Raw genomic sequence first — 13,286 nt, forward strand, 5'->3', positions numbered from 1 at the left:
AACATTTTAAAATGACCAATAAAGTAGCTGAAATAGAACACTTCTTCTAAAACCATATCTTCATCACTGAAATGATTATTATAATCCTCTGGTAAGGGACTCAAGGTAAAATGGAAAAGGTGGGTGAATTAAGCCATAATGATTAGGCACTGAGTCTCAACTCTGCCCTGTATTAGCTGTGTGACCTGGAAAAAAGAATTAGATGATCTTTCTGGGATAGCATCTCCTGACATGGGAAATGGAGAACTGGTAATCCCAGAGCAATCTGTGTCTCAGAGTTTTTGTAAGAATAAATTACCTGGTGGTTGGTAAAGAGCTTTGAAAACCCTCTAAGTATTATTTGCCTTTCAAATGTGAGATATTATTATGCCTTAGAGACCTTTTAGCAAACCCTGAAGCCCTGTTGATGTGGTTAGCCCTGACTTTGAAATTATCTGATGGAAGAATTCTCATGGTCCCAGCAAAGAGCAAGGAATAGCTGGGGGAGAGCAATGTGAATAATAACTCATTTGGGAAGAACTTTCTAACAATTTGGGATTTGTGATCGCATTCAGGTGGGAAAGTTTTCCGAATAGCCACCTGAGCCGCCTAGTGAGAGACTGCACTTGCCTTCATGGGCCATGGTCTAATGGAAAGAAAAGAGATGGCCGTAACTCAGGGATGCCATACAGTGGATAGTGGGACTGGTGGGAAATTTACTCACTTAACAAACATTTAATATTGTTGTCTCCAGAGCTCACCATATGCTGGACACTGTGATAGGCATCAAAGTTGAACAAAATTTGATCCCAGTATGAGTTAGGATTGTTGGTTGTAAGCAGTGGAGAGCGATGGCTTTGTCTAACTTTTTTTTTTTTTTTTTTTTAAAAGGCAGAGCAGGGGAGTACTCTGAAAATTGCAGAGTTAAGGAAGGGTTGAACATCCAAGGGAGGACAAAAGGAACACGGACAGGCCACTGGATCACAAAAACAGGAGCAAATGGACTCTGCAGAAAAACTGATTTGGTTCAAAGTCTTTCAATATTCTGTCACAGTATGTCACTTCCCTCAAGATTCTAAGTCCCTGGTGAAAGAATCTGGTTTAATTTTACTTCCCAACTGGAAGGAGGACGTGTGTGTGTGTATGAGTGTGTGTGTGTGTGTGTGTGTGTGTGTGTGTGTGTGTGTGCCCACGCAACAGAAATCTTTATGAGCTATTTTATCAGGACTGCATGGAACGAGGTGGTGGCATAATCAATTCAAGGAGAAGGGGGTGTTGTTTTCAAAATTATGGGTAGGGAATTCTGGCAAAGCCAAAAATAAGACAGATATTGATTACATTCCTAGTCCTCAAGAGTCACAGCACAATGGAAGACACACAAATTAACAGCAGTTGTGCAGAACTGCAGGACTACTGTGGATGTACTAACTCAACCAAAATTGGGGGCTTCTGGAGGAGCAGCATTGATCCTAAATTGCATTTTCAGAGTAGAAGACGAAGTAGGCGAAAATGTTGGTGGAAGAGAAGAGGTTCTATAGCTCCCTCTGATTCTAAGATAACGTGGTTCTAAGCACCGAGCCCTGGACCTCTGTAAGTCCTCTATGTTTTGTGATGCTTTCCATGTTGTGTGGTTTTGCTTTATTTCCCCCACTAGACCATAAACTTCCTAAAGGTGAAGTCTATCTTACTCTCCCTGAGTCTGCTGATTCTAGGTTGTATGCTTGTTAGGATAAACTGAGGTAATCTCAGAGCCCTGGGATTAATCCCGCCCTCTTCATTCCATTGGTGAGAAAATAAGAGTCCAATTGGCCCTGGTAACCTGTCCACAGTCCCAAAGCTGGTCCAAAGAACAATAGTGAAATGACACGTTCAAAGGTTCTTAGAGGGTTTTATGAACCCTTTCCTGTTATTTTAAAATGTGTTAGTTGCACATACTTAACTGGGTTATGTATTACTTAAAATATATATTCATGTGATAATCTTATGTTTAATCAGGTCAAAATCCTCAGTGGCCCAGTGGTAAAGAATCCACCTGCCAATGCAGGAGGCCCAGGTTTGATCCCTGGGTTGGGAAGATCCCCTGGAAAAGGAGATGGCAATCTGTTCCAGTATTGCTGCCTGGGAAATCCCATGCACAGAGGAACCTGGCGGGCTATGGTCCATGGGGTTGTAAAAGAGTCAGACATGACTTAGCGACTGAACAAAAACAACAAAAACCCCGCTGCACTTAGCAGGGTGCTGGACATGGGGTGGGGGCAGGGAGAGGTGTTGAACATAGAGTCCAAACTGTGTAAACGGAGTGGATCTTAGAAAATTAAGTGCCATGAAGGAGAACACAGATGGATACATTGGGTGCATTCAAGGTGCAAGGCAAAGGGGAATGTCCAGACCATGAATAACCAGATAGTACCTGCACCCTTGGAGGAAAGAACACACTAATCAGCGCAAGCCAATTACTGTGCTGCAAGAGTGTGAGTTCCATGTTGCCAGAGCTTCTAAATTTTCAAGAGAAGATAAAAATCTAGGTTTATATCTAGAATCTTATAATTTTAAAAAAATATTACACAAGTAAAAATGATTTCAAATACAGTACAATGATATAATTTTTTAAATTCTTTTGATTTACATTGTCTCTGCTTTAGAGGTTTCTCTTACTTGTCTGCTATTATGTCTCGAGTCCTAATGGAGAAGGATTTATTACAGAGGAAGTTCCTTCCAATCAGGAAAAAGAGAAGAAAACCTTAGGTCATGTGTCTTGAGGGTGTATAGAAAGGAAGAAATTGACAAGGAAAGCACATAGCAAGATTCTTACCTCTCATCTCTATCTCCTACTGTGTAGGAGCCACATCTTGACAAAAGACAGGAGAATTAGTGATAGAGATAGTATCCTGGTAGGGATGAGGGGACTCAGGAACACAGGAAGCTCCTTTGGGAACTGCCAGGGAGAGACAACAAGAACTCTCAGCATCTACCTTGGCACCATGTCCTACTGGAGAGCATATTATTACGCTATGTATGGAGGCGTCTCTGATAATAGATCTAAGTACTGTTCCTGTTCCCCAACACCTCTCCACACCACACCTGTCTTCCTGGACATCCAGGAGGGAATGGGGGTGGGGGGGAGGGGGGTGGGCAGCGCTCTGGCACAGGTAGCTGGGAGAAAACTGGCCTCAGAGGTTACAAAAATATAGGAATTCTGTCTGAACCAAAGATTTCAGCTGTGGAAACAGCACAATATTCCAAAGAACCAGAAAGATCCATTGAATCTTAGCAGGCTCTATACAGGGTCTAGGGCCACAACTGGCCCTGTAGTCCTACAGAAGATCTAAAGAGAACTGCACAATTCTAAACCCACAAGAGCATGCAAGCCCTTCTTCACCCTTGGCCATGATATCCAAAGAGCCATGGTATCCAAAGAGACTGTTCATCCTAGAAGAGATGGAGACAGGATTCACAGATAAGATTCCATTTTTCACCACTATCCCATGAGGGTGGAGGCTCATAAGGACAGTTAGCAGAGTTTCAGGAAGTACAAGACTCACGTTTTCTTAAGATGTTTGGTTTGTGTGATGCACATGCATACGTGCTAAGTCACTTCAGAAGTGTCCAGCTCTCTGTGACACCATGGACTGTGGCCCGCCAGGCTTCTTCAGGCAGGAATGCTGGGGTGAGCATCCATTTCCTCCTCCAGTGAATCTTCCTGACTCAGAGATTGAACCTGCATCTCTCGTGTCTCCTGCATTGGCAGGTGGATTCTCTACCACTATCACCACCTGGGAAGCCCTGTATGAGGCACAGGGGAACCCAAACACAACTGCCAGGCTGAAGCTGGCCCATAGGCTACTCATTTGCCAACTCGAATCTAACCGAAACCTGTATTTAATACGAGAAGAAACCGAGGTCCAAAAAGGGCAGGTGTCTAGGGTCACAGGATAAGTTTGTGTTTGTATCCTTTAGCATGCTTTTAGTAACAGATGACCTGGACAAAAGTAGCTGAAAACACTAGGGTTTACCATGCCACATAACTAGTTTTATAGGGCAGGCAGTTCCAATATATGCTAACTCAGCAGCTTAATTATTTCCATATTTTATGTTCACTTTTCCATACCTCTTAGTTTTCTTCCTCGTGGTTACAAGAAGGCCGCTCTGCTTCAGGCATCACATCCTCACTTGCCAGTATGCAGAAACAGGGAGGAAAAAGGATTTCATCAGGATGAAAAATCTTTTCCTGAAGCCCCCCTGCCCCTTGCTTGGTCTCAGTTGTCAGAAGTGGGTAATGGGCTCACTGCTAAAAGTCACTTGCAAAAATGCGTGAGACTTCCATCCTTGGCTTTGATCAATCATGATTTATGCTCCGATTCCGAGTCCACCTTTCTGAGCAAATTGATACTTTGTTATCTAAACAAAGTCAGAATCCTGCTAGTAAGGAAGGCAGGGATTAGCATGGCTTTTGGGGTGGCACCTGCCCTTGTGATGAAGCTAGCAGCAGGGTCCACACTTCCTGACACTACTGATTCCCCAGCCAGACTCCCACACCCAGGATCCACAGAAAGGGTAGGCTCCTATCAACTCGTAACGTTCAGAGTTGATTGCAAAATTATTATTTGCTGGATTCTCAGGAGCATAGCAAAAATAACAGAAGATATTTTAATAACCTTCTTAAGTGAGCTATTTGTCCAACTTTCAGCTAAAATCCCTACCAATAAACTAAAGGAGAATATTTCCATTTTTCCCATGCCCATTATGTATTATGCTTCCTATTCTTTAATCTAATGTAACTGAGTTAATATAAATATTAAATATAATGTAGTCATATATGTTAACTATTATATTAAATATAATAAATAGTTAATAAAATTTTAATATACATTGGTTTCATATAAATCTTGCTACAATCCTGTGAAGTTAGTACCAACATTCTCATTTACAGATTCTGACACTGAGAATGTTTAGCATTAGTATTTCACCCATAGTCACTCAGTTCACAGTACTCAACCCAGCATTCAGGCTGGTGCAGTTTACAGACTAAAGCAGAGACTTTGTCCAAGAGAGTTCCCATTGTTTTCAAATCCTTTGCAGATTTGGGGCACTCAAAAATCCAGCACAACCCACTCCTTTGAAGCTCCTAGAATTTAAAAAAAAAAAACACATATTTAGGTCGCTCATTTTATTTTTTGTTCCCCCAGAGGTTTTCTCTGAAGTGTTACACTAAAAATATGTCATTCTATTAATGTCTTTTTTATTCCCTTTTCCAATCCTCCAAAGCTTTAAAAGATTTTACCTTTGTCAAGTACAGAAATTGCCTTGATTTCTTAAAGTGACAAAATATGCTTGGGTGTTTGACAAGGCATTCCGCCAGCCTCACAGATAGAACCAGCAGGCACTTGAGTCCCTGAGGCATCTCTGCAGAGACGGCCCAAAGAGGGACCCAAAGGCTAGTAGACACCTCTCCTGCTTTGGCTCAGAATCTAATTTTCTTAGTGACAGCCCACTGTGGCACGGTGAGGAAATGAAAATACCCTGATCGGAACAATGTCAGGCAACCCTGACATTCTAGTGCCAGCTCTTGGAGTACTGGCTGAGTGACCCCAGGCAAGTATCCTCACTTCTCTGGGCTCCAACCCATTTGTAAAACAAGCATGATAATACCCACACCATAGGACTGTGATGCAGATGCCATAAGTTGGCCATAAAGCACCCGTGTGATGCTTGGCATGCAACCGACGCTCAGAGACTAGTAGCTATAATTATCATCACTGGTCCAGGTTTCATGGCTAAATCCCTGTACAGTCTGAGCATTTTCTCATGCAACTCCTCTTCCTTGATCAAATGAGGGAGATCAGATAGACGTGAAAAGAAGAGAGGGGATTTGAATTCCTAAGTACTGACGGATTGCAAAACCCCAAAAGTGAGAGGATCTTGGCTTCAAACGTTGGAACAGTTGGCATCATGTAGAAGAGTGGGCTTCCCCAGTGACTCAGCAGTGAAGAATCTGCTTGCCGTGCAGGAGCTGCAGGAGATGCAGGTTCAGTCCCTGGGTTGGAAAGATCCCCTGGAGGAGGGCATGGCAACCCACTCCAGTATTCTTGCCTGAAGAATCTTATGGAGAGAGGAGCCTGGGGGACAACAGTCAGTGGGGTCACAAAGAGTCAGACACAAGTGAAGCAACTTAGCATGCATGCACAGAAGAAGAGTAAGACTTAGTTTATGTGGCCCTGAAAGAAAACTCTGACCAAAGAGTAGAAGTTACAGGAGAATAGGTGTTAGGTGTGTATCAGGAAGAAGGTTCTTACAGTCAGAAGGCCAGATATGGATGGGGCTACCTGAAGAGGCAGTGAGCTCTGTATTAGATTATACAAGTGTAGATGAGTGAACACTTGTAATATAGTTGTGTGTGTGTGTGTGTGTGTGTGTGTATACTGTCTTGACCCAGATTTTTAAATTGTGGCAAAATACACACAGCATTTAGCATCTTAACCATTTTAAGGTATATAGATCAGTTACATTACATGCATTCACAGTGCTGTGTAACCAATCTCCAGCATATTTTTCATCTTGCAGAACTAAAGCTCTATACCCATTAAACACCAGTTTCCATTGTCCCTTCTCCTAGCCTCTGGCAACGGTGATTTTGCTTTCTGTCTCTATGGGTTTGACTACTTTAGGGTCTCATATAAGTGGAATTAATCATACAGTATTTGTCTTATAATGACTGGCTCATTTCACTGAGCACAACATCCTCAGGATTCACCCATGTTGTGATATGTACCAGAATTTCCTTCCTGTTTACAGCTAAATAATATTTCACATGTTGCCGATTCGTTCATCTGTCAAGCGGGCTTCCACTTTTTCACTTTGGGTGAATAATGCTGCTCTAAACATGAGTGTGCAAATATCTCTTCAATACTCTGCTTTTAATTCTGCTGGGCATATACCCAGAAGTGGAGTTGCTAGGTCATAGTGTAATTCTATTTTTAATTTTTTGAGGCCCCACTGTTCTGTCTTCCACAGTGGCTGTACTAACAGTGCACAAGTGTTCTATTAACAGTGCACAAGTGTTCTACTTTCTCTCCATTCTTGTCAATACTTGTTATTTTCTGGTTTGGAGGGTTTATTTGTTTTGTTCTGCATTTTGATACCGATGATCCCAGAGGATGCAATGTGATCATGTTGGCCTTGTTTTGAGGGTTTGGCTGAAGTTGGGCAGTTCTTTTTCTTTGATAGCCATTAAAGTCTACACTCTTGACCTACCTTCACCTACTGGGCTCTCACACTCCAGGCTGCTCTCCTCCTGTCTTAGGCATTCCAGGGCTGGGTACCAGGCAACTAGGGACAGTCCTGATGTCAGCCCGCTGGCTTGCCCTGCCTCGCCATTTTTTTCTGGCAGAAACCACAGTAAAGACTTTTCCCACACTGCTCCCCACCCCCCATATCTCTGCCTTTTGACTGCTGATGGTGCTATTCCTGGGTGACTGCGTGGTGTGGTGTATTCTCTCCAAACAACTGTGAGTGTAGCAAAACCTTTAAACAGCCTGGATTGCTCTCTCTTGGTCTGTATTAGTAACATGATGAAAACCCCCTTTCACAGGGAGGTGGCAGAGGCTGCATGTGTTAAGGGACTAGACCAGTGCTTCTGAAACCTGGCTGTTCTTAAACCACAGGGTGCTTCCTCTCCCCCAGCCCCCAGGACTGATTCGGTGGCCCAGAGGGAGTCTTACTTGAACCAGCTCTCCAATTGATTCTAACAAGGAGGCCCATGAATCTGCTCTCCTCCAAACACAAGATTCTGTAATTATTAAGAGAAGAAAATAGAACTGAAGGAACAAAAATAGTCATGTTAATGAGATCTATATAGAGCTGTGGTTTGCAAAGCGCTTCATATTCTCCCCCTGAGCTAACCGTCCCAGCAGCCATGTGGAGTGGGTAGTGTTCTGTTACCTCATTTACAGGGGAATCTGAGCAATCTCCCCAGGGTCAGAAGGACAGGAAGTAAAAGGGTAAGAATCTGAACTCTGATAAGAGTCTGTTTTCAAAGCCCAGTATCTTTCTATCATGGAATAAGGAAACCAGCATCGACGGGGCCACCAATGCTGCTAATAAGGAAAAGAGAACAAACTTACTAAAAATAAAACAAATATTCTGAATTTCAGCTCCCTCTTAGTCACTGGCTTGCTTGAAGTTGTTAAACACCTAGCTCTTCCTTAGCAACTTATGGGGGTGGGTGGCTGCCTGGCTTAAAGATTTCAGGTGGGTCTAACCCCAAGGTCATTTCTGAAACACTGTGAGGTCTTTGAACATGATGGTCATCAACTCTAGCCCTCTGCCCCTAGGGAGGGATGAACTTTTCTTTATTCTGGCAAAGCCAACCCATCAAAGGAAGCTGGTGCTTTTGAATAAAGACCAACTGCTTCCATAGCAAATTATTCATTTATTCCGGCAGTGGTTCAGCAGCAGGTAGCAAATTCTGACTGGGTGCAAAGGGCTTGACTGTCTTGCCTCAGAAACTTAGGAATGGAGTCAGAAATGTGGTTGCAGTTTCAAGGGGAAGGACAAATGCAAATCCATACAAACGCTCCTACCAGAAGCAAGTAACTGTGCAGTGAATGAACGCGTAACTAAATTAATAAGGGGAGCGTTATAAGTCAAACTTGGACTATGCATGCATATCCCTAATGTATCACCCATTGACAAACATGAGGAGTTGCCTTCTTCAAGAGCAAGCAATATATACTGAGAACACCTGCACAGCAAGACAGACTTAGATGGCCAAGGGACTTGCCCCATGACCCCTATCCATAAGCAGCGGAACCCAGGTTGTGCTCCCTGGAAGATAAGTTCTGTGAAGATAAGCAGTTAGCCTGGAGCAGTGTTAGCAGCATCAGTTACATCTAATCCAGGCAGGCATCTACCTCCAAGGACACACAGCATTTTTCACTGAACTCTTAAGACACTTAGTGGTCCTTTATCTGAATTCAGCAGAGCCTGAAGCTGAGACCTGGCTGCAAATTATTGCTGCAAATCCAGAGACCTTGGCCATAGACACCCCTCATGCTGAAGAAGCCTGACACAAGGAGCTTCTTGATTGGCTGGGAAATTCCAAATTGGAAGCATCTGAAGAACCCACAGCCAGCTCCCCTCTCTGGCCATGGAAGAGCTCTCTGACACAATTTTGATTTGCGAGCCCTGGCATGACCTAATTTCACTCTGTTCATTTGCATGATAAATGAAAATGCTAGAATAGGGGCCCAAGGGGCTCTCTCCTCTCCCTGGCAGATACCTCTGTCCCCTGGCTGCGGGGAGTAGCAGTTGGAGGTGACATCTCTGCAGAGCCCAACCCCAGACACCCTCACAGAGCCAGCTGGTACCTATTTTCTGCGCTGTTTGGGGAACATCTGTCCAAGAACCCCAAAGAAGGGGATGTTAGGGAGCCCTTATACATACGAAAGAAGTGAAACCCTGTTCCCCAGGGAATGGCAGCATCAAGAGTCATCAGAGGGACTGTGGTGGTGGCTCAGTGGTAAAGAATCCACCTGCCAACTCAGGGGACATGGGTTCGACCCCTGGTCCAGAAAAATCCTACATGCCAAGGGGCAACTGAGCCCATGTTCCACAACTTCTGAAACCTGCACACCTAGAGCCCATGCTCTGCAACAAGAAAAGCTACTGCAATGAGAAGCCCGCGTACTGTGACAAAGAGCAGCCACTGTTCTCCGCAACTAGAGGAAGCCCACACACAACAACGAAGATCCAGCGCAGCCAAAAATGAACAAAACTAATTTTTAAAAAAAATTAGAAAAGAGCCATTAGAATATTTACATCATCCAGAGTCCGTTTTCACAAACTCTGATCCAGCAGGTCTTGGTGGGGTCCAGAGTGCTGGGTTTTTAACAACCACTTCTGTGCAACCCACTCCAGTACTCTTGCCTGGAAAATTCCATGGATGGAGGAGCCTGGTAGGCTACAGTCCATGAGGTCTCAAAGAGCTGGACACAACTGAGCAACTTCACTGGTTCACTGGTTCTGCCCTCAGAGTGAATGAAGATAAGGGTGTGTGAGAGCTGGGCTTTGGGTTTAGCCAGTCCCTGCTTGAATGTAGGACTTCCCTCATGACTCAGAGGGTAGACTCTGCCTACAATGTGGGAGACCCAGGTTTGATCCCTGGGTCAGGAAGATCCCCTGGAGAAGGAAATGGCAACCCACTCCAGTACTCTTGCCTGGAAAATCCCATGGATGGAGAAGCATGGTGGGCTGCAGTCCACGGGGTCTCGAAGAGTCAGACACGACTGAGCAACTTCACTTTCACTTTTCACTTTCATGCATTGGAGAAGGAAATGGCAACCCACTCCAGTACTCTTGCCTGGAAAATCCCATGGATGGAGAAGCATGGTGGGCTGCAGTCCACGGGGTCTCGAAGAGTCAGACACGACTGAGCAACTTCACTTTCACTTTTCACTTTCATGCATTGGAGAAGGAAATGGCAACCCACTCCAGTGTTCTTGCCTGGAGAATCCCAGGGACAGGGCTGCCGTCTCTGGGGTCGCACAGAGTCGGACACGACTGAAGCAACTTAGCAGCAGCATAAGCTTCATGAGAGCAAGGATTCTGTCACTTTCCCCCCAGTGTTTTGATCAGAGTTTGGAACATAAAATAATAACTCAATAATGACTTGTCGAGTTAAAGAATAACAATCTGTCGCCTGGTAAGGTGAAGTAAGATAAGGTGAAGTCGTTCAGTCGTGTCTGACTCTGCGACCCCGTGGACTGTAACCTACTAGGCTTCTCCATCCATGGGATTGTCCAGGCAAGAATACTGGAGTGGATTGCCATTTCCTTCTCCAGGGGATCTTCCCGACCCAGGGATCGAACCTGGGTCTCCCGCATTGGAGGCAGACGCTTTAACCTCTGAGCCACCAGGGAAGACACAATCTTCCGCCTGGGGCAGGAATATAAAGATAAGGCTTTGGGGGTTGGGCAGTCTTGAGTTCATATTTCAGCTAAACTACTCTATTCTGTGCTCTTATTTCTTGTTTCTAACTTTTTATTTTAGAGTGGCCTATAGTTGATTAAGTGTTACGCTAGTTTCAGTTGTACAACAAAGTGATTTGGTTATACATATAGCAATATTATCATCTGTTTATTTTCAAATTCTTTTCCCAGTTACATTGTTACACAACATTGAGCAGAATTCCCTGTGGTATACAGTAGGTCCTTGTTATCCATTTGATATATAGCAGTATTTACATGTCAATTCCCAACTCCCTACCTAGTCCTCTCTCCCACCCTTCCTCTCTGGTAACGTATATACTGGAATATTACTCAACCATGAAAAAGAATGAGATAACGCCATTTGCCACAACATGGGTGGACGCAGAGGCTGTTATACTGAGTGAAGTCAGACGGAGAAAGAGAAATATCATATGATATCATATACGCAGAATCTTTACAAACAAGTCATGCAAATGAACTTATTTACAAAACAGAAACAGACTCACAGCCTGAAGAGAAGGAATTTGTGCCAGTTGCTTAGCCTCTACAGCTCTGCTTCTTCATTTCTACGGCAGACGAAGAAACACATCACAACGTTTTTGTTTTTATTGAAACTTTCTTAGCCTGTGGCTATATATGACTCCATACACATCGTCTACATCATGTGACACCAATGCCCGACATCCAGGTTCATCTCTTTTCAACCTGTGACCTTGAACAAAATGTATCCTGGTTTTCCTGTCCATATAATGGGATTGAATAGCACCACCCAAATTATTGTAGCCAGGGCAGTGTATCTGAAAGCATTTTGCAAACTAACTAGATATATTGGGCTTCCCAGGTGGTGCTACTGGTAAAGAACCCACCTCCCAACACAAAAGACGTAAGAGACATGGGTTTGATCTCCGGGCAGGGAAGATCCCTTGGAGGAGGGCACGGCAACCCACTCCAGTATTCTTGCCTAGAGAATCCTATGGACAGGGGAGTCTGGTGGGCCACTGTCCATGGGGTTGCAAAGAGTTGGACAAGACTAAAGCAACTTAGCACATGGGATTCCTATTATCAGTTTCAAGGTGCTATTAATACAGTTCAACATTTACGTTGCCTCCTCAGAGTCACAGAGTTTTATTTTCATTTATGTTAGTAACTCATTTTTACAGATTGCCTGAAGCCCAGAAAGGGTAAGAAATTTGCATAATATCACAGATCCATTTGCAAGGCCCTTCCTGCCCCCTTCACCTGCTCCCCGTTCTCTGCCATCCACTTGTGATTGTATGGGGGAGACCCAGTGATGAGGCCATCAGCTTCCTTTGTCTGCGCAAATATAGGGAGGAGATACCTGGCAGACTGTCATTCATCTATGCCCTCTCCCTCCTTCTTCCCAATGAGGTATCTTCTTATGGATGAGGAGGTAGAGAATGAACAAAGCAGCCAGGAAACAAGAATGGCAGACCCTCCCTACCAGTCCTCAGCCCAGGGGTGCATAATTGGGTTTCCAGGTGCTGTGTATTTGTCCCTGATTCCTGTCACCTGTGGATTCAACTGAGCCCAGTCCCTGAGCCAAGCCAACCCACCAGACGGGACCTGATAGGAAGACCCCACAAGCAGCTAGGATATAGCTGTTTTGTTACCTTGAAGCTGGGGCTCTAGTCTAGACAGATACCTGCCTGGACTATCAAGCCCACTACAGCCTCTCCTCCTAAAGCCTACTTATCCTGATTACCCAGGACACAAGCCTGGAGAGGAACAAAGGGTCCTGAAAAATCTCATGGCCTTTGAAATCAAATGAACCTGCATTTGAATCTTTGTTTGAAGCTATGTGATCTAAGAATGATGCTTAACCTCTTTGAAGTTATTTTCCTTACTTATAATATGGAGGTTCAGTGAGTATGAGGATTAAATGAGACAGTGTATAAACAGCATTTAGTTTGTGGCACCAAAAAGGGATTCCGTAATGCTTGTTACTGAGCTTTCCAGCCTCCTAGCGCAGGGCCTGCCCTGGTTCACGTTCCGTGGAGCGGCAGCCCTGACAGATGCTCAGTCATGCTCCCCATCTGCGTGCCTCCTGCTAATCCTCCAATCACACCCTCTCCATCCCCTGCCCCAGGCACTGGCTGGGGTCTTCAGGAAATGAAAGGGTTTTTCCTACCAGATTGCAAGCATGGCTTTTTCCACGGGTACCTCTGCTTCTGGGTCCTCTTCACCCTGAATATCAGAATCCACCAGAGTGAGAACCAAGTTTGGAAGACCCCTTAGGATATTACAATAGAGGTTTCTGAGAACTCCAGTTTCTTGTCCTTCCAGAATCACCCCTGTCTTTGT

At 44.4% G+C, this 13,286-nt stretch overlaps 1 non-coding gene across 1 annotated transcript; it reads right to left on the reverse strand.

Moving 5' to 3' along the window:
- Positions 1 to 10,823: 10,823 nt before the first annotated feature.
- Positions 10,824 to 10,895, reverse strand: TRNAW-CCA (transfer RNA tryptophan (anticodon CCA)). Its single transcript has one exon. It is a non-coding gene; the product is annotated as a tRNA-Trp (tRNA).
- Positions 10,896 to 13,286: the final 2,391 nt, after the last annotated feature.

Source organism: Budorcas taxicolor, chromosome 3, assembly GCF_023091745.1.
Source record: "Budorcas taxicolor isolate Tak-1 chromosome 3, Takin1.1, whole genome shotgun sequence".
Lineage (NCBI taxonomy): Eukaryota > Metazoa > Chordata > Mammalia > Artiodactyla > Bovidae > Budorcas > Budorcas taxicolor.